Below are 25,065 nucleotides of genomic sequence, written 5' to 3'. Positions count from 1 at the left end.
TGATTACTGGTGTAAGAAGTGATGGTAGTACTGTTACAGTGATTACTGGTGTAAGAAGTGATGGTAGTACTGTTACAGTGATTACTGGTGTAAGAAGTGAAGGTAGTACTGTTACAGTGATTACTGGTATAAGAAGTGATGGTATTACTGTTACAGTGATTACTGGTGTAAGAGGTGAAGGTAGTACTGTTACAGTGATTACTGGTGTAAGAAGTGAAGGTAGCACTGTTACAGTGATTACTGGTGTAAGAAGTGATGGTAGTACTGTTACAGTGATTACTGGTGTAAGAAGTGAAGGTAGCACTGTTACAGTGATTACTGGTGTAAGAAGTGAAGGTATTACTGTTACAATGATTACTGGTGTAAGAAGTGAAGGTAGCACTGTTACAGTGATTACTGGTGTAAGAAGTGATGGTATTACTGTTACATTGATTACTGGTATAAGAAGTGATGGTATTACTGTTACATTGATTACTGGTATAAGAAGTGATGGTATTACTGTTACAGTGATTACTGGTATAAGAAGTGATGGTATTACTGTTACAGTGATTACTGGTATAAGAAGTGATGGTAGTACTGTTACAGTGATTACTGGTGTAAGAAGTGATGGTAGTACTGTTACAGTGATTACTGGTGTAAGAAGTGAAGGTATTACTGTTACAGTGATTACTGGTATAAGAAGTGATGGTATTACTGTTACAGTGATTACTGGTATAAGAAGTGATGGTATTACTGTTACAGTGATTACTGGTATAAGAAGTGATGGTATTACTGTTACAGTGATTACTGGTATAAGAAGTGATGGTAGTACTGTTACAGTGATTACTGGTGTAAGAAGTGATGGTAGTACTGTTACAGTGATTACTGGTGTAAGAAGTGATGGTATTACTGTTACAGTGATTACTGGTGTAAGAAGTGATGGTATTACTGTTACAGTGATTACTGGTGTAAGAAGTGATGGTAGTACTGTTACAGTGATTACTGGTGTAAGAAGTGATGGTAGTACTGTTACAGTGATTACTGGTGTAAGAAGTGATGGTAGTACTGTTCATTGGGTAATATGAAAGACTGACATATTCTGCTTTTATTATTCTCTCACAGACAGAGAAGATCAATCTATCCTCTGCACGTGAGTAACCTGGGGTTATCTGTCTGTCTGTCTGTCTGTCTGTCTGTCTGTCTGTCTGTCTGTCTGTCTGTCTGTCTGTCTGTCTGTCTGTCTGTCTGTCTGTCTGTCTGTCTGTCTGTCTGTCTGTCTGTCTGTCTGTCTGTCTGTCTGTCTGTCTGTCTGTCTGTCTGTCTGTCTGTCTGTCTGTCTGTCTGTCTGTCTGTCTGTCTGTCTGTCTGTCTGTCTGCCTGCCTGCCTGCCTGCCTGCCTGCCTGCCTGCCTGCCTGCCTGCCTGCCTGCCTGCCTGCCTGCCTGCCTGCCTGCCTGCCTGCCTGCCTGCCTGCCTGCCTGCCTGCCTGCCTGCCTGCCTGCCTGCCTGCCTGTCTACCTGTCTTGTCTGCCTGCCTGTCTTGTCTGCCTGCCTGTCTTGTCTGCCTGCCTGTCTGTTGTCCGTCTGTATTCTCACTATGGTAAATGATCCCAGTTTAGATTACTGAAGCTGAGTATAGCTTAGTTTCTGCTAGGATCCTGTTTTTAAACTTTTACAGCCCAGTCCCCCTCCAACACTAGAAGTATATTTAGTTTCCCCCAGTCAGTCTCCTGTATTCTCCTTTATTCCCATCCATACACAGTGACTAGTGTCTGTATCCTGCACACCTGCTCTCTGTGTATGGAGGAATATACTGCATGGTTCCTCTGTTCCCTGGTGGCCTACACGTGTGTATAGTGTCCTTTCTGTTATAGGTGTTTGTGTTGTGTTTATATGTCCTTCATAACTGGGTTGTATATGTGTGTTTTTATGGAGGACCTTTGTGAAACGAGATGTGGTTTATGTGTGAGTTTATCATACTTGTTTCTGTGTGTGTGTGTGTGTGTGTGTGTGTGTGTGTGTGTGTGTGTGTGTGTGTGTGTGTGTGTGTGTGTGTGTGTGTGTGTGTGTGTGTGTGTGTGTGTGTGTGTGTGTGTGTGTGTGTGTGTGTGTGTGTGTGTGTGTGTGTGTGTGTGTGTTCCAGCGGCGAGTCTGGCGCAGGGAAGACAGAGAACACTAAGAAAGTCATCCAGTATCTGGCTCATGTGGCCTCATCCCATAAGACTGGAACTCTGGGTAGAAAGAAGGAGGCCTCACAGGTAAACTGGGGATGGAGAGAGAGTGGGAGAAGAGGGGAGGAAGAAGAGACTATATGTCGGAAATGGGGGAGGGGGGAGCTTGGTCAGGAGACAAAGGCAGAGAAGGCGGAAGAAGTTGTGAGGAAAGAGATTAACTGGATGAAGAAGGAGAAGAATAGGATGAGGATTGATTGATGGATGATGTTTATTGTCCTGACTGATGGAGAGGGTTCATGGATGATGTTTATTGTCCTGGCTGAGGGAGTTGATTGATGGATGATGATTATTGTCCTGACTGAGGGAGTTGATTGATGGATGATGTTTATTGTCCTGACTGAGGGAGTTGATTGATGGATGATGTTTATTGTCCTGGCTGAGGGAGAGGGTTGATTGATGGATGATGTTTATTGTCCTGACTGAGGGAGAGGGTTGATTGATGGATGATGTTTATTGTCCTGACTGAGGGAGAGGGTTGATTGATGGATGATGTTTATTGTCCTGACTGAGGGAGAGGGTTGATTGATGGATGATGGTTATTGTCCTGACCGAGGGAGAGGATTGATGGATGATGTTTATTGTCCTGGCTGAGGGAGAGGGTTGATTGATGGATGATGTTTATTGTCCTGACTGAGGGAAAGGGTTGATTGATGGATGATGTTTATTGTCCTGACTGAGGGAGTGGATTGATGGATGATATTTATTGTCCTGACTGAGGGAGAGGATTGATGGATGGATGATGTTTATTGTCCTGGCTGAGGGAGTTCATTGATGGATGATGATTATTGTCCTGACTGAGGGAGTTGATTGATGGATGATGTTTATTTTCCTGGCTGAGGGAGAGGGTTGATTGATGGATGATGTTTATTGTCCTGGCTGAGGGAGAGTTGTGATTGATGGATGATGTTTATTGTCCTGACTGAGGGAGAGGGTTGATTGATGGATGATGTTTATTGTCCTGACTGAGGGAGAGGATTGATGGATGATGTTTATTGTCCTGACTGAGGGAGTGGATTGATGGATGGATGTGGTTTATTGTCCTGACTGAGGGAGAGGGTTGATTGATGGATGATGTTTATTGTCCTGACTGAGGGAGTGGATTGATGGATGATGTTTATTGTCCTGACTGAGGGAGAGGGTTGATTGATGGATGATGTTTATTGTCCTGACTGAGGGAGAGGGTTGATTGATGGATGATGTTTATTGTCCTGACTGAGGGAGAGGGTTGATTGATGGATGATGTTTATTGTCCTGACTGAGGGAGTGGATTGATGGATGATGTTTATTGTCCTGTCTGAGGGAGTGGATTGAAGGATGGATGATGTTTATTGTCCTGACTGAGGGAGAGGATTGATGGATGGATGATGTTTATTGTCCTGACTGAGGGAGAGGATTGATTGATGGATGATGTTTATTGTCCTGACTGAGGGAGAGGATTGATGGATGGATGATGTTTATTGTCCTGACTGAGGGAGTGGATTGATGGATGATGTTTATTGTCCTGACAGGGTGAGAGGTTTGATGGATGGATGGTGTTTATTGTCCTGACTGAGGGAGAGGGTTGATGGATGGATGATGTTTATTGTGCTGACTGAGGGAGAGGATTGATGGATGGATGATGTTTATTGTCCTGACTGAGGGAGAGGATTGATGGATGGATGATGTTTATTGTCCTGACTGAGGGAGTGGATTGATGGATGGATGATGTTTATTGTCCTGACTGAGGGAGTGGATTGATGGATGGATGATGTTTATTGTCCTGACTGAGGGAGAGGATTGATGGATGGATGATGTTTATTGTCCTGACTGAGGGAGAGGGTTGATGGATGGATAATGTTTATTGTGCTGACTGAGGGAGAGGATTGATGGATGGATGATGTTTATTGTCCTGACTGAGGGAGAGGTTTGATGGATGGATGATGTTTATTGTCCTGACTGAGGGAGAGGGTTGATGGATGGATGATGTTTATTGTGCTGACTGAGGGAGAGGATTGATGGATGGATGATGTTTATTGTCCTGACTGAGGGAGAGGTTTGATGGATGGATGATGTTTATTGTCCTGACTGAGGGAGAGGATTGATGGATGGATGATGTTTATTGTCCTGACTGAGGGAGAGGTTTGATGGATGGATGATGTTTATTGTCCTGACTGAGGGAGAGGGTTGATGGATGGATGATGTTTATTGTGCTGACTGAGGGAGAGGATTGATGGATGGATGATGTTTATTGTCCTGACTGAGGGAGAGGTTTGATGGATGGATGATGTTTATTGTCCTGACTGAGGGAGAGGATTGATGGATGGATGATGTTTATTGTCCTGACTGAGGGAGAGGTTTGATGGATGGATGATGTTTATTGTCCTGACTGAGGGAGAGGGTTGATGGATGGATGATGTTTATTGTGCTGACTGAGGGAGAGGGTTGATGGATGGATGATGTTTATTGTCCTGACTGAGGGAGAGGGTTGATGGATGGATGATGTTTATTGTCCTGACTGAGGGAGAGGGTTGATATATGGATGATGTTTATTGTGCTGACTGAGGGAGAGGGTTGATGGATGGATGATGTGTATTGTCCTGACTGAGGGAGAGGGTTGATGGATGGATGATGTTTATTGTCCTGACTGAGGGAGAGGATTGATGGATGATGTTTATTGTCCTGACTGAGGGAGAGGGTTGATTGATGGATGATGTTTATTGTGCTGACTGAGGGAGAGGGTTGATGGATGGATGATGTTTATTGTCCTGACTGAGGGAGAGGGTTGATGGATGGATGATGTTTATTGTCCTGACTGAGGGAGAGGGTTGATATATGGATGATGTTTATTGTGCTGACTGAGGGAGAGGGTTGATGGATGGATGATGTGTATTGTCCTGACTGAGGGAGAGGGTTGATGGATGGATGATGTTTATTGTCCTGACTGAGGGAGTGGATGGGGAAACAGAATAAGGCAGGAAGAAAGTGAAAGAACCAGAGGGTGTAGGGAGGACTTGTTATGACTTGTTATGAAGTTGTGTTAAAGATGTATATTGAAACTATGGTTGAAACAAAGTGTACTGCTACATTTTGCATTAGACTACATGTTGCTACTACTTCATGACTTCCTGTCTACTACTGTTCTTCTTGCTGATCAAGTGCTGCTGGAGGAATCATTATAGAGTGACCTCTATAATCATTCCTGCCTCTCTGCTCCTCTCCTCTCTCCCTGCCCTGTCCTCTCTCCCTGCCCTGTCCTCTCTCCCTGCCCTGTCCTCTCTCCCTGCCCTGTCCTCTCTCCCTGCCCTGTCCTCTCTCCCTGCCCTGTCCTCTCTCCCTGCCCTGTCCTCTCTCCCTGCCCTGTCCTCTCTCTCTGCCCTGTCCTCTCTCCCTGCCCTGTCCTCTCTCCCTGCCCTGTCCTCTCTCCCTGCCATCTCCTCTCATTCCCCCTCTCATGTTCTCTCCTCCCCCTACTGCCCCTTATCCTCCCCTTTTTCTACTGTTTTCCTTCTCTTCTTTCTCCTATCCTTTCCTCTCTCTCTCCCTCCTCCCTCTTGATTTTGCATTCTCTCCTACCCTCTCTCCTCCAACCTCCCCCTCTTTCTTGTCCTTCTCTCCTGCGTGTTCAGATGGATGGCAGTAGGTCATTGCCCCGGGGCAGTTCCATGGTGAACAGGGTGAGTGGGCTCTATCCTGTCCTGTCTTCTCCTCTTTCCTTCTCTTCTGTTCTGCCTACAGATTCTGGTTTATGCTCCAGACTAACATCCTTTAACAACACCATTACTGATGTGTTCCTCCATAACTGTCAAGCATTTTGTTTTTGTTTGTACTGCATTCATTGGTCTGTTGTTGTCTTTTGTTGTTTGTTTGTCTTATCTGTTGATTCTCCCAACCTTCCCGTTTTTCTCAATCTCTCAGAGTGTGCAATATGTGAGTATAATATAAAGTATAAAGACTATTATCACCACTGTGGGCTGAGGTAAGACATTGCAGAATTGCAGATAGATGTAGAATGTGTAAGAGAGAATCTTGTCTGGTTTAGACAATACATTTCTGTCTGAATGTTCTGAAAAGTTGCTGTCTCCTGAATGAAAGCCCTGCTGTTCTCTGGTGTCTATGGGTGTTTCGCTTTTTACTGTAGCAACACCCAATGGGTGCTAGAATAAGTGGTGATGGGCGGGCCTATGAATCTCTCTCAACGTCCTGGTTGGCTGGATTAACGACCTGTCAATCGTCAACCCATATACAGTTGCCTAATGAAAATGCTCTAGTTTCCTGATTGACAGCTGGTGTTAATCCCGCCCATAGGTGGGTCTCAGAATCATTGCCCTCATCGGTGAAGGAAAGCTTTGGAATTCACTGATGATGCACAAAAGCTTGGTCTTAAAACAACCGTCCATCTGAAAACCAGATAGGTGGAATCTCCCCTAAACCCTTTGGACCCTTAGATAGAGCCATCACCTTAGTGATTACACCTATCCAGTCTTTTCTGATCTGCTAGCACTGAAGGGGTAGGGGCTAGAGGTTGTTCTCAGACCGGGCTATAGACCTCCCTCCTCATCCTCCCTTTACAGTGAATGAGCTCAATGCTTCCATTCTGGTGGTCACACCTGTGAATGATGCCCAAATACACCAGGCATTTACCATGTAGAATAGTTAAGCATACATTCTGGCTGTCCAGGAGTCTCCATACACACCTGCTGGTGTGTGTGCGTGCTTTTTATGTGCGTGTGTTGTTCTGTGTGCACTTGGTGCTTTGTCTAGTAGTATGTGCATTGTTGGCAGTCTGAGCTTTGTTCCCATGCAAAGCCCTGGCCTCTTGCTGTTTGTAGCTTTGAGTGCTGCTTGGCTGGCGTGCTTTACCTGGCGCTTTTAAATGTCTGTTAGAGAACACATGAAAAGCTATTTATCTCTAGATTACTCTGGGCTCATCCTGTTGAGATGCTATTACAGACTATATTGTTGAGACCACTGGGTTACTGCCTTGTTTACTGGCTGATGAGTCTGGTCTCCCCTCTTTTGTACTGGGATTGGGGGAACAGTGTTTTGGCTGGTGGAGTTGCTTTGTGATGCATGTCCCAGTGTTGATGCGGTGCCTGTCCTGTCCTCCAGGGGGAGCTAGAGAGACAGCTGCTACAGGCCAACCCCATCCTGGAGGCCTTCGGAAATGCCAAGACTGTCAAGAACGACAACTCCTCCAGATTTGTAAGAATGTATTAATATCTAGATTGATCCCAGATAAGATCTACAGTATGTTTTTAATTGGCTGTATTTTTATTTACTGTGTTTGTTGTTGAGTTTGTATCATTTTTTCATTAATATTGTAATGAAACAGGCAGGTCGAGCCCGGGGCTTCGGCGCGCTATCGACTGTGCAGCAAAAGCATGCTCGAGCGGCAGAGTTGATTTCCTCGCTTATAAACCCAGGGCCGTTACAACATGTTAATCATCAACTGACACATTTCTTCCCCTCTTGTCTCTCAGGGCAAATTCATCCGTATTAACTTTGACGTGGCTGGATATATTGTCGGTGCCAACATTGAGACCTGTATCCTTCCTCTGCAGTCAGACTCTGTTTCGAGTCCCAACCTAAATATTACTGTTGTAATTCATTAGTATGCTCACTGTTGGGTCACTGCTAATCTGTCATCAGGTAGAAGTTGCCCTACACACAGGGGTGAGCTCAGGGAAGCAGGGGATGCAAAACTGCCCTTAGGTTAGTGTCTGGGGCTATTGAACCCTTCCTTTACTCCTGACCTCAGACCTGCTGGAGAAGTCGAGGGCGATCCGCCAGGCCAAAGATGAAAGGACCTTTCACATCTTCTACCAACTCATGTGTGGAGCTCCAGAGACCACCAGAGGTGAGAGAGGGGGAGGGGACAAAGAGGGTGTAGGAGAGGGAGAGGAGAAAGAGAGTGTAGGAGAGGGAGAGGAGAAAGAGAGTGAGGGAGAGGAGAAAGAGTGTAGGAGAGGGAGAGGAGAAAGAGTGTAGGAGAGGGAGAGGAGAAAGAGAGGGTAGGAGAGGGAGAGGAGAAAGAGAGTGTAGGAGAGGGAGAGGAGAAAGAGAGTGTAGGAGGGAGAGGAGAAAGAGTGTAGGAGAGGGAGAGGAGAAAGAGTGTAGGAGAGGGAGAGGAGAAAGAGAGTGTAGGAGAGGGAGAGGAGAAAGAGAGTGTAGGAGAGGGAGAGGAGAAAGAGTGTAGGAGAGGGAGAGGAGAAAGAGAGGGTAGGAGAGGGAGAGGAGAAAGAGAGGATAGGAGAGGGAGAGGAGAAAGAGAGGGTAGGAGAGGGAGAGGAGAAAGAGAGTGTAGGAGAGGGAGAGGAGAAAGAGAGGGTAGGAGAGGGAGAGGAGAAAGAGAGGATAGGAGAGGGAGAGGAGAAAGAGAGGGTAGGAGAGGGAAAGGACAAAGAGAGGGTAGGAGCGGGAGAGGAGAAAGAGAGTGTAGGAGAGGGAGAGGAGAAAGAGAGGGTAGGAGAGAGAGAGGAGAAAGAGAGGATAGGAGAGGGAGAGGAGAAAGAGAGGGTAGGAGAGGGAGAGGAGAAAGAGTGTAGGAGAGGGAGAGGAGAAAGAGTGTGTAGGAGAGGGAGAGGAGAAAGAGAGTGTAGGAGAGGGAGAGGAGAAAGAGAGTGTAGGAGAGGGAGAGGAGAAAGAGTGTGGGAGAGGGAGAGGAGAAAGAGAGGGTAGGAGAGGGAGAGGAGAAAGAGAGGATAGGAGAGGGAGAGGAGAAAGAGAGGGTAGGAGAGGGAGAGGAGAAAGAGAGTGTAGGAGAGGGAGAGGAGAAAGAGAGGGTAGGAGAGGGAGAGGAGAAAGAGAGGATAGGAGAGGGAGAGGAGAAAGAGAGGGTAGGAGAGGGAAAGGACAAAGAGAGGGTAGGAGCGGGAGAGGAGAAAGAGAGTGTAGGAGAGGGAGAGGAGAAAGAGAGGGTAGGAGAGGGAGAGGAGAAAGAGAGGATAGGAGAGGGAGAGGAGAAAGAGAGGGTAGGAGAGGGAGAGGACAAAGAGGGTGTAGGAGAGGGAGAGGACAAAGAGGGTGTAGGAGAGGGAGAGGAGAAAGAGAGTGTAGGAGAGGGAGGGGAGAAAGAGTGTAGGAGAGGGAGAGGAGAAAGAGAGTGTAGGAGAGGGAGAGGAGAAAGAGAGTGTAGGAGAGGGAGAGGAGAAAGAGAGGAGAAAGAGAGGGAGAGGAGAAAGAGAGGGTAGGAGAGGGAGAGGAGAAAGAGAGTAGGAGAGGGAGAGGAGAGGGAGAGGAGAAAGAGAGGGTAGGAGAGGGAGAGGATAGGAGAGGGAGGGGAGAAAGAGAGGGTAGGAGAGGGAGAGGAGAAAGAGAGGGTAGGAGAGGGAGAGGAGAAAGAGAGTGTAGGAGAAAGAGAGGATAGGAGAGGGAGAGGAGAAAGAGAGGGTAGGAGAGGGAGAGGAGAAAGAGAGGGTAGGAGAGGGAGAGGAGAAAGAGAGGAGAAAGAGAGGGAGGGGAGAAAGAGAGGGTAGGAGTGGGAGGGGAGAAAGAGAGGGTAGGAGAGGGAGGGGAGAAAGGGGATGAGTTGAATAGGTAGATCTGGTGAATAGGTAGATCTGGTGAATAGATAGATCTGGTGAATAGATAGATCTGCTGAATAGGTAGATCTGGTGAATAGATAGATCTGCTATATAGGTAGATCTGGTGAATAGATAGATCTGGTGAATAGATAGATCTGCTATATAGGTAGATCTGGTGAATAGATAGATCTGGTGAATAGATAGATCTGCTATATAGGTAGATCTGGTGAATAGATAGATCTGGTGAATAGGTAGATCTGGTGAATAGGTAGATCTGGTGAATAGATAGATCTGGTGAATAGATAGATCTGCTATATAGGTAGATCTGGTGAATAGATAGATCTGGTGAATAGATAGATCTGGTGAATAGATAGATCTGCTATATAGGTAGATCTGGTGAATAGATAGATCTGGTGAATAGATAGATCTGGTGAATAGATAGATCTGGTGAATAGATAGATCTGCTATATAGGTAGATCTGGTGAATAGATAGATCTGGTGAATAGATAGATCTGGTGAATAGATAGATCTGGTGAATAGGTAGATCTGGTGAATAGATAGATCTGGTGAATAGATAGATCTGGTGAATAGATAGATCTGGTGAATAGATCTGTTTTTTACATTTACATTACATTTAAGTCATTTAGCAGACGCTCTTATCCAGAGCGACTTACAAATTGGTGCATTCACCTTATGACATCCTTTTACTGATTATTATCCTCTCTCTGTGTTTCTCTCTCTCTGTTTCCCTCTCTCTCTCTGTTTCCCTGACTCTCTGTTTCCCTCTCTCTCTCTGTTTCCCTCTCTCCCTTTGTTTCCCTGTCTCTCTGTTTCCCTGTTTCTCTCTCTCTCTGTTTCCCTCTCTCCCTTTGTTTCCCTGTCTCTCTCTGTTTCACTCTCTCTGTTTCCCTGTCTCTCTGTTTCCCTCTCTCTCTATCTGTTTCCTCTCTTCCTCTCTGTCTGTAGCAGACCTTCTCCTTGGTAGTGCTGACCAGTACAGGTTTCTGAGTGGAGGTGCTATACCTGTTCCAGGCCAGAGTGATGCTGACAACTTCACCCAGACTATGGACTCTATGACCATCATGGGATTCACACCAGAGGAGTCTCTGTGTAAGCGAGAGAGGAATGGAGGGGAGGGGGGACAGAGCTTTCCTCAGAACATGGAAGTAAAAAACTATATTTTCTCTCCATCCCTCTCGTTCCTTCTTTCTTTCTGCCTGTCTGTCTGTCTCCCTCCCCTCCTCTCCATCCCTCTCTTTCTGCCTGTCTGTCTGTCTCCCTCCCCTCCTCTCCATCCCTCTCTTTCTGCCTGTCTGTCTCCCTCCCTCCCTCCCTGACCTCCTCTCCATCATTCTCTTTCTGCCTGTCTGTCTGTCTCCCTCCCCTCCCCTCCTCTCCATCCCTCTCTTTCTGCCTGTCTGTCTGTCTGTCTCCCTCTCCTCCTCTCCATCCCTCTCTTTCTGTCTGTCTGTCTGTCTCTCCATCCTCCTTTCTCCTTTCTCCTTTCTTTCTTTCTTTCTGACTCTGTCCTCCCTCCATCCTGTCCTTCCCTCTCTTTGTGCTTGTCTGTCTCCCTCCCCTCATCCCTCTCTTTCTGCCTGTCTGTCTGTCTCCCTCCCCTCCTCTCCATCCCTCTCTTTCTGCTTGTCTGTCTGTCTCTCCTCCATCCCTCTCTTTCTGTCTGTCTGTCTGTCTGTCTGTCTGTCTGTCTTCTTCTGTCTGTCTGTCTGTCTGTCTGTCTGTCTGTCTGTCTGTCTGTCTGTCTGTCTTTCTGCCTGTCTGTCTGTCTGTCTCCCTCTCTCCATCCCTCTCTTTATGTCTGGCCTCTGTCCCTCCCCTCCCTCCATCTTTTCTGCCTGTCCTGTCTCCATCCCTCTCCTGTCTGTCTGTCTCCCCTCCTCCATCCCTCTTTCTGCCTGTCTGTCTGTCTCCATCCCTCTCTTTGTGTCTGTCTGTCTGTCTCCTCTCCATCCCTCTCTTTCTGCCTGTCTGTCTGTCTCCCTCCCTCTCTGTCTGTCTGTCTCTCCTCCCTCCCATCCCTCTCTTTCTGCCTGTCTGTCTGTCTCCCTCCCCTCCTCTCCATCCCTCTCTATCCCTGTCTCTTTCTGCCTGTCTGTCTGTCTGTCTCCCCCTCCCTCCATCCTCTCTTCCCTCTCTTTCTGTCTGTCTGTCTGTCTGTCTGTCTGTCTGTCCATCTGTCTGTCTGTCTGTCTGTCTGTCTGTCTGTCTCCTCCTCTCCATCCCTCTCTTTCTGTCTGTCTGTCTGTCTGTCTGTCTGTCTGTCTGTCTGTCTGTCTGTGTCTGTCTGTCTGTCCCCTCCCTCCCTCCTCTCCATCCCTCTCTTTCCTGTCTGTCTGTCTGTCTCCCTCCCTCCTCTCCATCCCTCTCTTGTCTGTCTGTCTCTCCCCCTCCCTCCCTGACCTCCCATCATTCTCTTCTGCCTGTCTGTCTGTCTGTCTCCTCCCCTCCCCTCTCCATCCCTCTCTTTCTGCCTGTCTGTCTGTCTGTCTCTGTCTTCTCCTCCCTCCCTCCTGACCTGCCTGTCTGTCTGTCTCTTTCTTTCTTTCTTTCTTTCTTTCTGCCTCTGTCTGTCTCCCTCCCCTCCCCTCATCTCCTCTCCATCCCTCTCTTTCTGCCTGTCTGTCTGTCTCCATCCCTCTCTTTGTGCTTGTCTGTCTCTCTCCCCCTCTGCCTCTCTCTTTCTGCCTGTCTGTCTGTCTCCCCCCTCCTCTCTATCCCTCTCTGTCTGTCTGTCTGTCTCCCTCCCCTCCATCCCTCTCTTCTGTCTGTCTGTCTGTCTGTCTGTCTGTCTGTCTGTCTGTCTGTCTGTCTGTCTGTCTGTCTGTCTCCATCCTTCTCCCTCTTTCTGTCTGTCTGTCTGTCTCCTCCCCTCCTCTCCATCCCTCTCTTTATGTCTGTCTGTCTGTCTCCCTCCCCTCCTCTCCATCCCTCTCTTTCTGCCTGTCTGTCTGTCTCCATCCCTCTCTTTCTGTCTGTCTGTCTGTCTCCCTCCCCTCCTCTCCATCCCTCTCTTTCTGCCTGTCTGTCTGTCTCCCTCCCCTCCTCTCTATCCCTCTCTTTCTGCCTGTCTGTCTGTCTGTCTGTCTCCCTCCCCTCCATCCCTCTCTTTCTTTCTGTCTGTCTGTCTGTCTGTCTGTCTGTCTGTCTGTCTGTCTGTCTGTCTGTCTGTCTCTCCATCCCTCTCTTTCTGTCTGTCTGTCTGTCTGCCTCCCCTCCTCTCCATCCCTCTCTTTATGTCTGTCTGTCTGTCTCCCTCCCCTCCTCTCCATCCCTCTCTTTCGGCCTGTCTGTCTGTCTGTCTATCTGTCTCCCTCCCCTCCTCGCCATCCCTCTCTGTCTGTCTGTCTGTCTCCCTCCCCTCCTCTCCATCCCTCTCTTTCGGTCTGTCTTTCTCCCTCCTGTTAGCCATGTTGAAGGTGATCTCTGCAGTGCTCCAGTTTGGGAACATCTCGTTCACTAAGGAGAAGAACCAGGACCAGTGCTCCATGCCAGACGACACGGCTGCCCAGAAACTGAGCCACCTGCTGGGCATCAGCGTGCTGGAATTCTCCCGGGCCATCCTCACCCCCAGAATCAAAGTAGGACGCGAGTACGTTCAGAAGGCCCAGACCAAAGAACAGGTGAGACACACACACATTAATACACTAGTCCTGAGCACATCTGTAACGATGTGCGCTGAGAGTCGGGAAGCAAGTTCATGGAGTGAGTGATTTAATCAATAAACACAACAAGAAACACGAACAACGTACAGACATGAAACAGAAACAATAACACCTGGGTAAGGAACCAATGGGAGAGACAGATATAGGGGAGGTAATCAGGGAGGTGATGGAGCACAGGTGAGTCTGATGAGGTGCAGGTGCGATTGACGATGGTGACAGGTGTGTGGGATAATCAGCAGCCTGATGACCTAGAGCCTGGAGAGGGAGCATACGTGACAATATCTAAGACTAATGGCATAGTAGTTGGTACAAATCACTCAATGAGCTATAAACCTCAGCTGAATTTGGTAATGAATAATGTAGCTTTTGAGCAAGTTGAAGAGACTAAACTTCTTGGTGTCACCTTAGACTGTAAGTTGTCATGGTCAAGGCATATTGATTCATGTCACAGCTTTCTTCCTGGGAATGAGAGGCGGACCAAAACGCAGCGTTGTTATAGTTCATGGTATTTTAATAAGAAAACTCAAACATGAACAAACTACAAAACGTGAAAACCCGAAAACAGTCACAGGAAACAATCACCCACAAAATACCCAAAGAATATGGCTGCCTAAATATGGTTCCCAATCAGAGACAACGATAGACAGCTGCCTCTAATTGAGAACCAATCTTGGCAACCATTGACATACAATTTACCTAGACAGGTAACAGCCCCATAAACATACAAAACTACCTAGAAAGGAAACAGCCCCATAAACATACCAAACTACCTAGAAAGGAAACAGCCCCATAAACATACAAAACTACCTAGAAAGGAAACAGCCCCATAAACATAAAAGGAAACAGCCCCATAAACATACATACAAAAAACTACCTAGAAAGGAAACAGCCCCATAAACATACAAAACTACCTAGAAAGGAAACAGCCCCATAAACATACAAAACTACCTAGAAAGGAAACAGCCCCATAAACATACAAAACTACCTAGAAAGGAAACAGCCCCATAAACATACAAAACTACCTAGAAAGGAAACAGCCCCATAAACATACAAAAAACCCTAGACAAGACAAAGCACATAAATCCCCCATGTCACACCCTGACCTAACCAAAATAATAAAGAAAACAAAGATAACTAAGGCCAGGGCATGACAATTCAGTTGTTGGAAAGATGGGGAGAGGTTTGTCTGTGATGAAGAGATGCTCAGCATTCTTAACACCACACTTGAAGAAAGAAGCTGAAGTTTTATCATGTCCTGACTACTTCCAGGTGATCGGGTCAGGGGCTGTAAAGAGGGCATATCAGAACAAAACAGCACGTTTTGCCCTGCCGTGTTCACAGAGAGTTCATGTCAACTAAATGCTTGTTGACCTCTTCTGGCTTAGAGCAGAGATTGACTGCGTCGCTTCTTGTGTTTTGTAAGAAATATTAATGTGTTAAAAACTACAAACTGTCTATTCCATCAACTAACACAGCTCTGACAGACAGACGTACCCCACAAGACAGGCCACAGGCGGCCTCCTCACAGTCTCTAAAGACAAAATGAATTCAAAGCAACACACAGTAATATATAGCACCATGGATGCATGGAACTCCCTGCCATATCAAATCACTCAAGCTTGCTGAAAAATTAGCTTAAAAAATAAATAAAACATCACATCACATCACAGCACAGCGCCTCTCCCCTTTCTGACCTAAATAGCTTGTTGTATCCAGTCCTCTCCCTCCCGAGCACATCTGGTGTTTGAGTTAAGGACAAGATGTGCCCTTGGCATTAGGATAACAGTACCTGCTTAGAGAAAGCAATTGTAAACTAAGCCGCAGTAGAATAAGGACTTTGGTCGTGCTCCATATGATGATGAAGTTCAAGAGATTCAAGAGTGCTGAGGAGAAAACTGTAGTTGACGTTTTAGCTGGACAGAACTGATGTATGGGACTCCACCAAGTTACCCTTCACCATACAGAGACCCCGCTGTGGGTGGTGTGTAATGGGTGAGTGACTGTCTGCAGGGAATTCAGGCGCAGGAGAGCAGAACTGGGTAATAACCGGAACAGTTTAATATACAGAACCAACGGCATCCAGAACAACAAGATAACCCGTCAGATACACAAGCACTTCACAACAAACAATTTCACACACAGACATGGGGGGAACTGAGGGTTAAATACATGACAAGTAATGAGGGAATATAAACCAGGTGTGTGGGAAAACAAGACAAAACAAATGGAAAATGAAAGGTGGATCGAAGACCGGTGACTAGAAGACCGGTGACGTCAACCGCCGAATGCCGCCAGAACAGGGAGAGGAACTGACTTCGGTGGAAGTCATGACAGTGTGACTGTAACATAGAAGGAAGGATTAGGAGATAAGATAATGTTTGTGTTGTTGTCTACAGTAATATACTGTAGTCTAAGTGTATCAACGTGTGTCTTCTTATTTTAAATGTATGTAGTTATGTCCCTGAGTTGTTTTTGTCTGTTAATGTTTTGTATCATGTCATGTTTAACATTTTGTCTGGACCCCAGGAGGAACAGCTGCTGTGTTAGAAGCAGCTGATGTGGATCCTAATAAAAGAGAAAATACACACACATACAGTGGGGCAAAAAAGTATTTAGTTAGCCGCCAATTGTGCAAGTTCACCCACTTAAAAAGATGAGAGAGGCCTGTAATTTTCATCATAGGTACACTTCAACTATGACAGACAAAATGAGGGGAAAAAATCCAGAAAATCACATTGTAGGATTTTTAATGAATTTATTTGAAAATTATGGTGGAAAATAAGTATTTGGTCACATACAAACAAGCAAGATTTCTGGCTCTCACAGACCTGTAACTTCTTCTTTAAGAGGCTCCTCTGTCCTCCACTCGTTACCTGCATTAATGGCACCTGTTTGAACTTGTTATCAGTATAAAAGACACACCTGTCCACAACCTCAAATAGTCACACTCCAAACTCCACTATGGCCAAGACCAAAGAGCTGTCAAAGGACACCAGAAACAAAATTGTAGACCTGCACCAGGCTGGGAAGACTGAATCTGCAATAGGTAAGCAGCTTGGTTTGAAGAAATCAACTGTGGGAGCAATTATTAGGAAATGGAAGACATACAAGACCACTGATAATCTCCCTCGATCTGGGGCTCCACGCAAGATCTCATCCCGTGGGGTCAAAATGATCACAAGAACGATGAGCAAAAATCCCAGAACCACATGGGGGGACCTAGTGAATGACCTGCAGAGAGCTAGGACCAAAGTAACAAAGCCTACCATCAGTAACACACTACGCCGCCAGGGACTCAAATCCTGCAGTGCCAGACGTGTCCCCCTGCTTAAGCCAGTACATGTCCAGGCCCGTCTGAAGTTTGCTAGAGAGCATTTAGATGATCCAGAAGAAGATTGGGAGAATGTCATATGGTCAGATGAAACCAAAATATAACTTTTTGGTAAAAACTCAACTCGTCGTGTTTGGAGGACAAAGAATGCTGAGTTGCATCCAAAGAACACCATACCTACTGTGAAGCATGGGGGTGGAAACATCATGCTTTGGAGCTGTTTTTCTGCAAAGGGACCAAGACGACTGATCCGTGTAAAGGAAAGAATGAATGGGGTCATGTATCGTGAGATTTTGAGTGAAAACCTCCTTCCATCAGCAAGGGCATTGAAGATTAAACATTTACATTTACATTTAAGTCATTTAGCAGACGCTCTTATCCAGAGCGACTTACAAATTGGTGCATTCACCTTATGACATCCAGTGGAACAGCCACTTTACAATAGTGCATCTACATATTTTAAGGGGGGGGGTGAGAAGGATTACTTTATCCTATCCTAGGTATTCCTTAAAGAGGTGGGGTTTCAGGTGTCTCCGGAAGGTGGTGATTGATTCCGCTGTCCTGGCGTCGTGAGGGAGTTTGTTCCACCATTGGGGAGCCAGAGCAGCGAACAGTTTTGACTGGGCTGAGCGGGAACTGTACTTCCTCAGTGGTAGGGAGGCGAGCAGGCCAGAGGTGGATGAACGCAGTGCCCTTATTTGGGTGTAGGGCCTGATCAGAGCCTGGAGGTACTGAGGTGCCGTTCCCCTCACAGCTCCGTAGGCAAGCACCATGGTCTTGTAGCGGATGCGAGCTTCAACTGGAAGCCAGTGGAGAGAGTGGAGGAGCGTGGCTGGGTCTTTCAGCATGACAATGATCCCAAACACACCGCCCGGGCAACGAATGAGTGGCTTCGTAAGAAGCATTTCAAGGTCCTGGAGTGGCCTAGCCAGTCTCCAGATCTCAACCCCATAGAAAATCTTTGGAGGGAGTTGAAAGTCTGTGTTGCCCAGCAACAGCCCCAAAACATCACTGTTCTAAAGGAGATCTGCATGGAGGAATGGGTCAAAATACCAGCAACAGTGTGTGAAAACCTCATGAAGACTTACAGAAAACGTTTGACCTCTGTCATTGCCAACAAAGGGTATAATAACAAAGTATTGAGATAAACTTTTGTTATTGACCAAATACTTATTTTCCACCATAATTTGCAAATAAATTCATTAAAAATCCTACAATGTGATTTTCTGGATTTTTGTCTCTCATTTTGTCTGTCATAGTTGAAGTCTACCTATGATGAAAATTCCAGGCCTCTCTCATCTTTTTAAGTGGGAGAACTTGCACAATTGGTGTCTGACTAAATACTTTTTTGCCCCACTGTACATACAATTGGTGTAAGAAGCACATGCTGGTTTCTTAAAATCTCTAAATTAATAATGCTCTCGCTCTTTTCTCACTCTTCTCTCTCTCTTCACTCTCTCTTCTCTCTTCTCTCTCTCTTCTCTCTCACTCTTCTCTCTCTCTTCTCTCTAACTTATCTCTATCACTCTCTTCTCTCTCTTCTCTCGCTTTTCTCTCCTCTATCTGTTCTCTATTTTCTCTTCTCGCTCACTCTTCTCTCTCTTTTCTCTCCTCTCACTCTATTCTCTCTCCCTTCTCTCTCTCCTCTCTCTCTCTCTCTCTCTCTCTCTCTAGGCTGACTTTGCTGTGGAGGCGTTGGCCAAAGCTACATATGAGCGTCTGTTCCGTTGGCTGGTCCACAGGATCAACCGGGCGCTGGACCGTAGACAGAGACAGGGAGCCTCTTTCATAGGCATACTGGACATAGCAGGCTTTGAGATCTTTCAGGTGTGTGTGAATCTGTGTGTGTGTCTGTGTGTGTCTGTGTGTGTCTGTGAGTGTGTCCGTGAGTGTGTCTGAGTGTGTGTGTGTGTGTCTGTGTGTGTCTGTGAGTGTGTCTGAGTGTGTGTGTGTGTGTGTGTCTGTGTGTGTCTGTGTGTGTCTGTGTGTGTCTGTGAGTGTGTCTGAGTGTGTGTCCCGTGAGTGTGTCTGAGTGTGTGTCTGTGAGTGTGTCTGATTGTGTGTGTGTGTGTGTGTGTGTGTGTGTGTGTGTGTGTGTGTGTGTGTGTGTGTGTGTGTGTGTGTGTGTGTGTGTGTGTGTGTGTGTGTGTGTGTGTGTGTGTGTGTGTGTGTGTGTGTGTGTGTGTGTGTGTGAGATCCTGGACAACACCCTGTCGTTCTCAACCAACATCAAGGCGGTGGCCCGTTCCTGTAGGTTCATGTTCTACAACATCCGCAGAGTATGACCCTGCCTCACACAGGAAGCGGCGCAGGTCCTATTCCAGGCACTTGTCATCTCCCGTCTGGATTACTGCAACTCGCTGTTGGCTGGGCTCCCTGCCTGTGCCATTAAACCCCTTCAACTCATCCAGAACGCCGCAGCCCGTCTGGTGTTCAACCTTCCCAAGTTCTCTCACGTCACCCCGCTCCTCCGTTCTCTCCACTGGCTTCCAGTTGAAGCTCGCATCCGCTACAAGACCATGGTGCTTGCCTACGGAGCTGTGAGGGGAACGGCACCTCAGTACCTCCAGGCTCTGATCAGGCCCTACACCCAAACAAGGGCACTGCGTTCATCCACCTCTGGCCTGCTCGCCTCCCTACCACTGAGGAAGTACAGCTCCCGCTCAGCCCAGTCAAAACTGTTCGCTGCTCTGGCCCCCCAATGGTGGAACAAACTCCCTCACGACGCCAGGACAGCGGAGTCAATCACCACCTTCCGGAGACACCTGAAACCCCACCTCTTTAAGGAATACCTAGGATAGGATAAGTATTCCCTCTCACCCCCCCCCTTTAAGATTTAGATGCACTATTGTAAAGTGACTGTTCCACTGGATGTCATAAGGTGAATGCACCAATTTGTAAGTCGCTCTGGATAAGAGCGTCTGCTAAATGACTTAAATGTAAAATGTAAATGTGTGTGTGTGTGTGTGTGTGTGTGTGTGTGTGTGTGTGTGTGTGTGTGTGTGTGTGTGTGTGTGTGTGTGTGTGTGTGTGTGTGTGTGTGTGTGTGTGTGTGTGTGTGTGTGTGTGTGTGTGTGTGTGTGTGTGTGTGTGTCTGTGTGTGTCTGTGTGTGTGAGTGTGTGTCTGTGTGTGTGTCTGAGTGTGTGTGTGTGTGTGTCTCTGTGAGTGTGTCTGTGTGTCTGTGTGTCTGTGTGTGTATGTCTGTGTGTGTGTGAGTGTGTCTGAGTGTGTTTGTGTGTCTGTAAGTGTGTGTGAGTGTGTGTGTGTGTGTGTGTGTGTGTGTGTGTGTGTGTGTGTGTGTGTGTGTGTGTGTGTGTGTGTGTGTGTGTGTGTGTGTGTGTGTGTGTGTGTGTGTGTGTGTGTCTGTGTGTGTGTGTCTGTGAGTGTGTCTGAGTGTGTGTGTGTGTGTCTGTGAGTGTGTGTCTGTGTGTGTGTCTGAGTGTGTGTGTCTGTGAGTGTGTGAGTCTGTGTGTGTGTGTGTGTGTGAGTCTGTGAGTGTGTTTGTGTGTCTGTGAGTGTGTCTGTGTGTGTGTGTCTCTGTGAGTGTGTCTGTGAGTGTGTGTGTGTCTGTGAGTGTGTGTGTCTGTGAGTGTGTCTCAGTGTGTGTGAGTATGTCTGAGTGTGTGTGAGTCTGTCTGAGTGTGTTTGTGTGTCTGTAAGTGTGTCTGTGAGTGTGTCTGTGTGTGTGTGTGTGTCTCTGTGTGTGTGTGTGTGTGTGTGTGTGTGTGTGTGTGTGTGTGTGTGTGTGTGTGTGTGTGTGTGTGTGTGTGTGTGTGTGTGTGTGTGTGTGTGTGTGTGTGTGTGTGTGTGTGTGTGTGTGTGTGTGTGTGTCTGTGTCTGTGTCTGTGTCTGTGAGTGTGTCTGAGTGTGTGTGTGTCTGTGAGTGTGTGTCTGAGTGTGTGTGTGTGTCTGAGTGTGTGTGTCTGTGTGTCTGTGAGTGTGTGTGTCTGTGAGTGTGTGTGTCTGTGAGTGTGTCTCAGTGTGTGTGAGTCTGTCTGAGTGTGTTTGTGTGTCTGTGAGTGTGTCTGTGAGTGTGTCTGTGTGTGTGTGTCTCTGTGAGTGTGTCTGTGAGTGTGTGTGTGTCTGTGAGTGTGTGTGTCTGTGAGTGTGTCTCAGTGTGTGTGAGTATGTCTGAGTGTGTGTGAGTCTGTCTGAGTGTGTTTGTGTGTCTGTAAGTGTGTCTGTGAGTGTGTGTGTGTGTGTGTGTGTGTGTGTGTGTGTGTGTGTGTGTGTGTGTGTGTGTGTGTGTGTGTGTGTGTGTGTGTGTGTGTGTGTGTGTGTGTGTGTGTGTGAGTGTGTCTGTGTGTGTCTGAGTGTGTCTGAGTGTGTCTGAGTGTGTCTGAGTGTGTCTGTGTGAGTGTGTCTGAGTGTGTGTGTGTATCTGTGAGTGTATCTGTGAGTATGTCTGAGTAAGTGAGTGTGTCTGAGTGTGTGTGTCTGAGTGTGTGTGTCTGTGAGTGTGTCTGAGTGTGTGTGTTTCTGTGAATGTGTCTGAGTGTGTCCGAGTGTGTGTGTCTGTGAGTGTCTGTGTGTGTGTGTGTCTGAGTGTGTGAGTGTATCTGTGAGTATGTCTGAGTAAGTGAGTGAGTGTGTGTGTCTGAGTGTGTGTCTGTGAGTGTGTCTCAGTGTGTGTGAGTCTGTCTGAGTGTGTGTGTGTGAGTCTGTCTGAGTGTGTGTGTGTGTGTGTGTGTGTGTGTGTGTGTGTGTGTGTGTGTGTGTGTGTGTGTGTGTGTGTGTGTGTGTGTGTGTGTGTGTGTGTGTGTGTGTGTGTGTGTGTGTGTGTGTGTGTGTGTGTGTGTCTGAGTGTGTGTGTGTCTGTGAGTGTGTGTCTGAGTGTGTGTGTGTGTGTGTCTGAGTGTGTGTGTCTGTGTGTCTGTGTGTGTGTGTGTCTGTGAGTGTGTGTGTCTGTGTCTCTCAGTGTCTGTGAGTCTGTCTGAGTGTGTTTGTGTGTCTGTGAGTGTGTGTCTGAGTGTGTCTGTGTGTGTGTGTGTCTGTGTGTGTGTCTGTGTGTGTGTGTGTGTCTGTGAGTGTGTGTGTCTGTGAGTGTGTCTCAGTGTGTGTGAGTCTGTCTGAGTGTGTTTGTGTGTCTGTGAGTGTGTCTGTGAGTGTGTCTGTGTGTGTGTGTCTCTGTGAGTCTGTCTGTGTGTGTGTGTGTGTGTGTGTGTGTGTGTGTGTGTGTGTGTGTGTGTGTGTGTGTGTGTGTGTGTGTGTGTGTGTGTGTGTGTCTGTGTGTGTGTGTGTGTGTGTGTGTCTGTGAGTGTGTGTGTGTGTGTGTGTGTATCTGTGAGTGTGTCTGTGAGTATGTCTGAGTAAGTGAGTGAGTGTGTCTGAGTGTGTGTGTTTCTGTGAATGTGTCTGAGTGTGTGTGTGTGTCTGTCTGTGAGTGTCTGTGAAGTGTCTGAGTGTGTGTGTGTGTCTGTGAGTGTATCTGTGTGTATGTCTGAGTAAGTGTGTGAGTGTGTGTGTCTGAGTGTGTCTGAGTGTGTGTGTCTCAGTGTGTGTGAGTCTGTCTGTGTGTGTGTGTGTGTGTGTGTGTGTGTGTGTGTGTGTGTGTGTGTGTGTGTGTGTGTGTGTGTGTGTGTGTGTGTGTGTGTGTGTGTGTGTGTGTGTGTCTGTGTGTCTGTGAGTGTGTCTGAGTGTGTGTGTGTGTGAGTGTGTGTCTGAGTGTGTGTGTCTGAGTGTGTGTGTGTGTGTGTGTGTGTGTGTGTGTGTGTGTGTGAGTGTGTCTGTGAGTGTGTCTGTGTGTGTGTGTCTCTGTGTGTGTGTCTGTGAGTGTGTGTGTGTGTGAGTGTGTGTGTCTGTGAGTGTGTCTCAGTGTGTGTGAGTGTGTCTCAGTGTGTGTGTCTGTCTGAGTGTGTTTGTGTGTCTGTGTGTGTCTGTGAGTGTGTCTGTGTGTGTGTGTGTCTGAGTGTGTGTCTGTGTGTGTGTCTCAGTGTGTGTGTGTCTGTCTGAGTGTGTGTGAGTCTGCCTGAGTGTGTGTGTGTGTGTGTGTGTGTGTGTGTGTGTGTGTGTGTGTGTGTGTGTGTGTGTGTGTGTGTGTGTCTGTGTCTGTGTCTGAGTGTGTCTGAGTGTGTCTGATGTGTGTGTGTCTGAGTGTGTCTGAGTGTGTCTGTGTGTCTGAGTGTGTGTGTCTGTGTGTCTGTGAGTGTGTCTGAGTGTGTGTCTGTGAGTGTGTCTCAGTGTGTGTGAGTCTGTCTGAGTGTGTTTGTGTGTCTGCCTGTGTGTGTCTGTGAGTGTGTCTGTGTGTGTGTGTCTCTGTGAGTGTGTCTGTGAGTGTGTGTGTGTCTGTGAGTGTGTGTGTCTGTGAGTGTGTCTCAGTGTGTGTGAGTATGTCTGAGTGTGTGTGTGTCTGTCTGAGTGTGTTTGTGTGTCTGTAAGTGTGTCTGTGAGTGTGAGTGTGTGTGTGTGTGTGTGTGTGTGTGTGTGTGTGTGTGTGTGTGTGTGTGTGTGTGTGTGTGTGTGTGTGTGTGTGTGTGTGTGTGTGTGTGTGTGTGTGTGTGTGTCTGTGTGTCTGTGTGTGTCTGAGTGTGTGTGTGAGCTGTCTGAGTGTGTGTGTGTATCTGTGAGTGTATCTGTGAGTATGTCTGAGTAATAATATCTGTCTGAGTGTGTCTTCCCTGAGTGTGTGTCTGTCCCTGTCTCTTGTCCCCTCTGTGTGTCTGTGAGCGTGTCTGAGTGTGTGTTGTGTCTGTGAGTGTATCTGTGAGTATGTCTGAGTAAGTGAGTGAGTGTGTGTGTCTGAGTGTGTGTCCCTCAGTGTGTCTCAGTGTGTTCTCTGTCTGAGTGTGTGTGTGTGAGTCTGTCTGAGTGTGTCACTGTGTGTCTGTGTGTGTGTGTGTGTGTGTGTGTGTCTCCTCCTCCCTCCACAGTTGAACTCATTTGAGCAGCTGTGTATCAACTGTGTGTGTGAAGCTGCAGCAGCTGTTCAATCACACCATGTTCATCCTGGAGCAGGAGGTGTGTGTGGTGAGGGCATGTGTGTGGTGTGTTCATCGTGTGTGTGGCCTGGACCTGTGTCCTGTGTGTCGAGAGACCGTGTGTCCGTGTGCATGTGTCTGAGTGTGTGAGTGTGTGTCTCAACCTGTGAGTGTGTGTCATGTTAGTTGTGAAGTGAATTATCAGTCTGCAGGTGTTCTTCCCTCTCTGTCTCTGTGTCTCCCTAGTGTCCCTGTGAGTGTGTGTGTGTATGTGAGTGTGTGTGTCTGTGAGTGTGTCTCAGTGTGTGTGAGTATGTCTGAGTGTGTGTGAGTCTGGTGTGGCCCTAGTTGGATGAGTGTGTGTTGGTTTCCACGTGTGTGACAGATCGTTCATTTGTGGATAAGCTGTCTGCTGAGCAGGGGTGTGTCTGAGTGTGTCTGAATTCTTCAAACCTCGACAAAGTGTGACAAGAGTATGTCGAGTAAGTGAGTGAGTGTGTCTGAGTGTGTGTGTTTCATCATCCACTGTCTGGGAAGTGTGTGTCTAACCATCCATCCATCTCTCCCTTCCTCTCTTTATCATCCCTCCTCCCTGAGTACTGAGTGTGTCTGAGTGTGTCTGAGTGTGTCTGTTGTAACATCTTCCTCTCTTTATCATCCCTCCCTCACTGGAACGGTTTAACATCTTCCTCTCTGTGTGTCCCTGTGGAACGGTGTGTTAACATCTTCCTCTCTTTATCATCCCTCCTCCATTACACTGGAACGGTTTACATCTTCCTCTCTTTATCATCCCTCCTCCCTTACACTGGAACGTGTTTGTGTCTTGCTCTCTTTATCATCCCTCATCCCTTACACTGGAACGTGTTTACATCTTCCTCTCTTTATCATCCCTCCTCCATTACACTGGAACGTGTTTGTCTTGTCTCTTTATCATCCCTCCTCCCTTACACTGGTGTGTGTTTACATCTTTCTTTCAAATCCTGTTTGCAGTCTTTTCTCAGATTCCCTTAATATCTGACCTTTATCTCTTCCCCTTCTCTTCCCTCTCCCTTACCTGGAACTTTTCTCTCTTCCCCTTCTTTCCCCTCATCCCTCCTCCTCTTACACTGGAACTCTTTATCATCTTCCCCCTTTCTTTTCATCCTCTCTCCTCCTTACACTGGAACTCTCTCTCTTTCATCTTCCTTTCTTTATCATCCCTCCTCCCTCCACAGTTGAACTCATTTGAGCAGCTGTGTATCATCCCTCCCCCGAGACACTGGAGCTGTTTCACATCATGTTCATCCTGGAGCAGGAGGAGTACCAGAGGGAGGGCATCGAGTGGAGCTTCATCGACTTCCCTGGACCTGCAGCCCTTTACATCTTCCTCATCGAGATCACCGGTCACTCACACACTGAGCAGGAGCATCTTCCCCTTTA

The 25,065-nt window shown here is 47.2% G+C and overlaps 1 pseudogene; it reads left to right on the top strand.

The window, feature by feature from the left end:
• The window catches only part of LOC123998175, an 87,749-nt pseudogene that overhangs the window by 29,253 nt on the left and 33,431 nt on the right, over positions 1-25,065 (top strand).

This window comes from Oncorhynchus gorbuscha, linkage group LG15, assembly GCF_021184085.1.
Source record: "Oncorhynchus gorbuscha isolate QuinsamMale2020 ecotype Even-year linkage group LG15, OgorEven_v1.0, whole genome shotgun sequence".
NCBI lineage: Eukaryota > Metazoa > Chordata > Actinopteri > Salmoniformes > Salmonidae > Oncorhynchus > Oncorhynchus gorbuscha.
The sequence above is the reverse complement of the archived record's forward strand: the minus strand, read 5'-3'. Positions and strand labels throughout refer to the sequence as shown.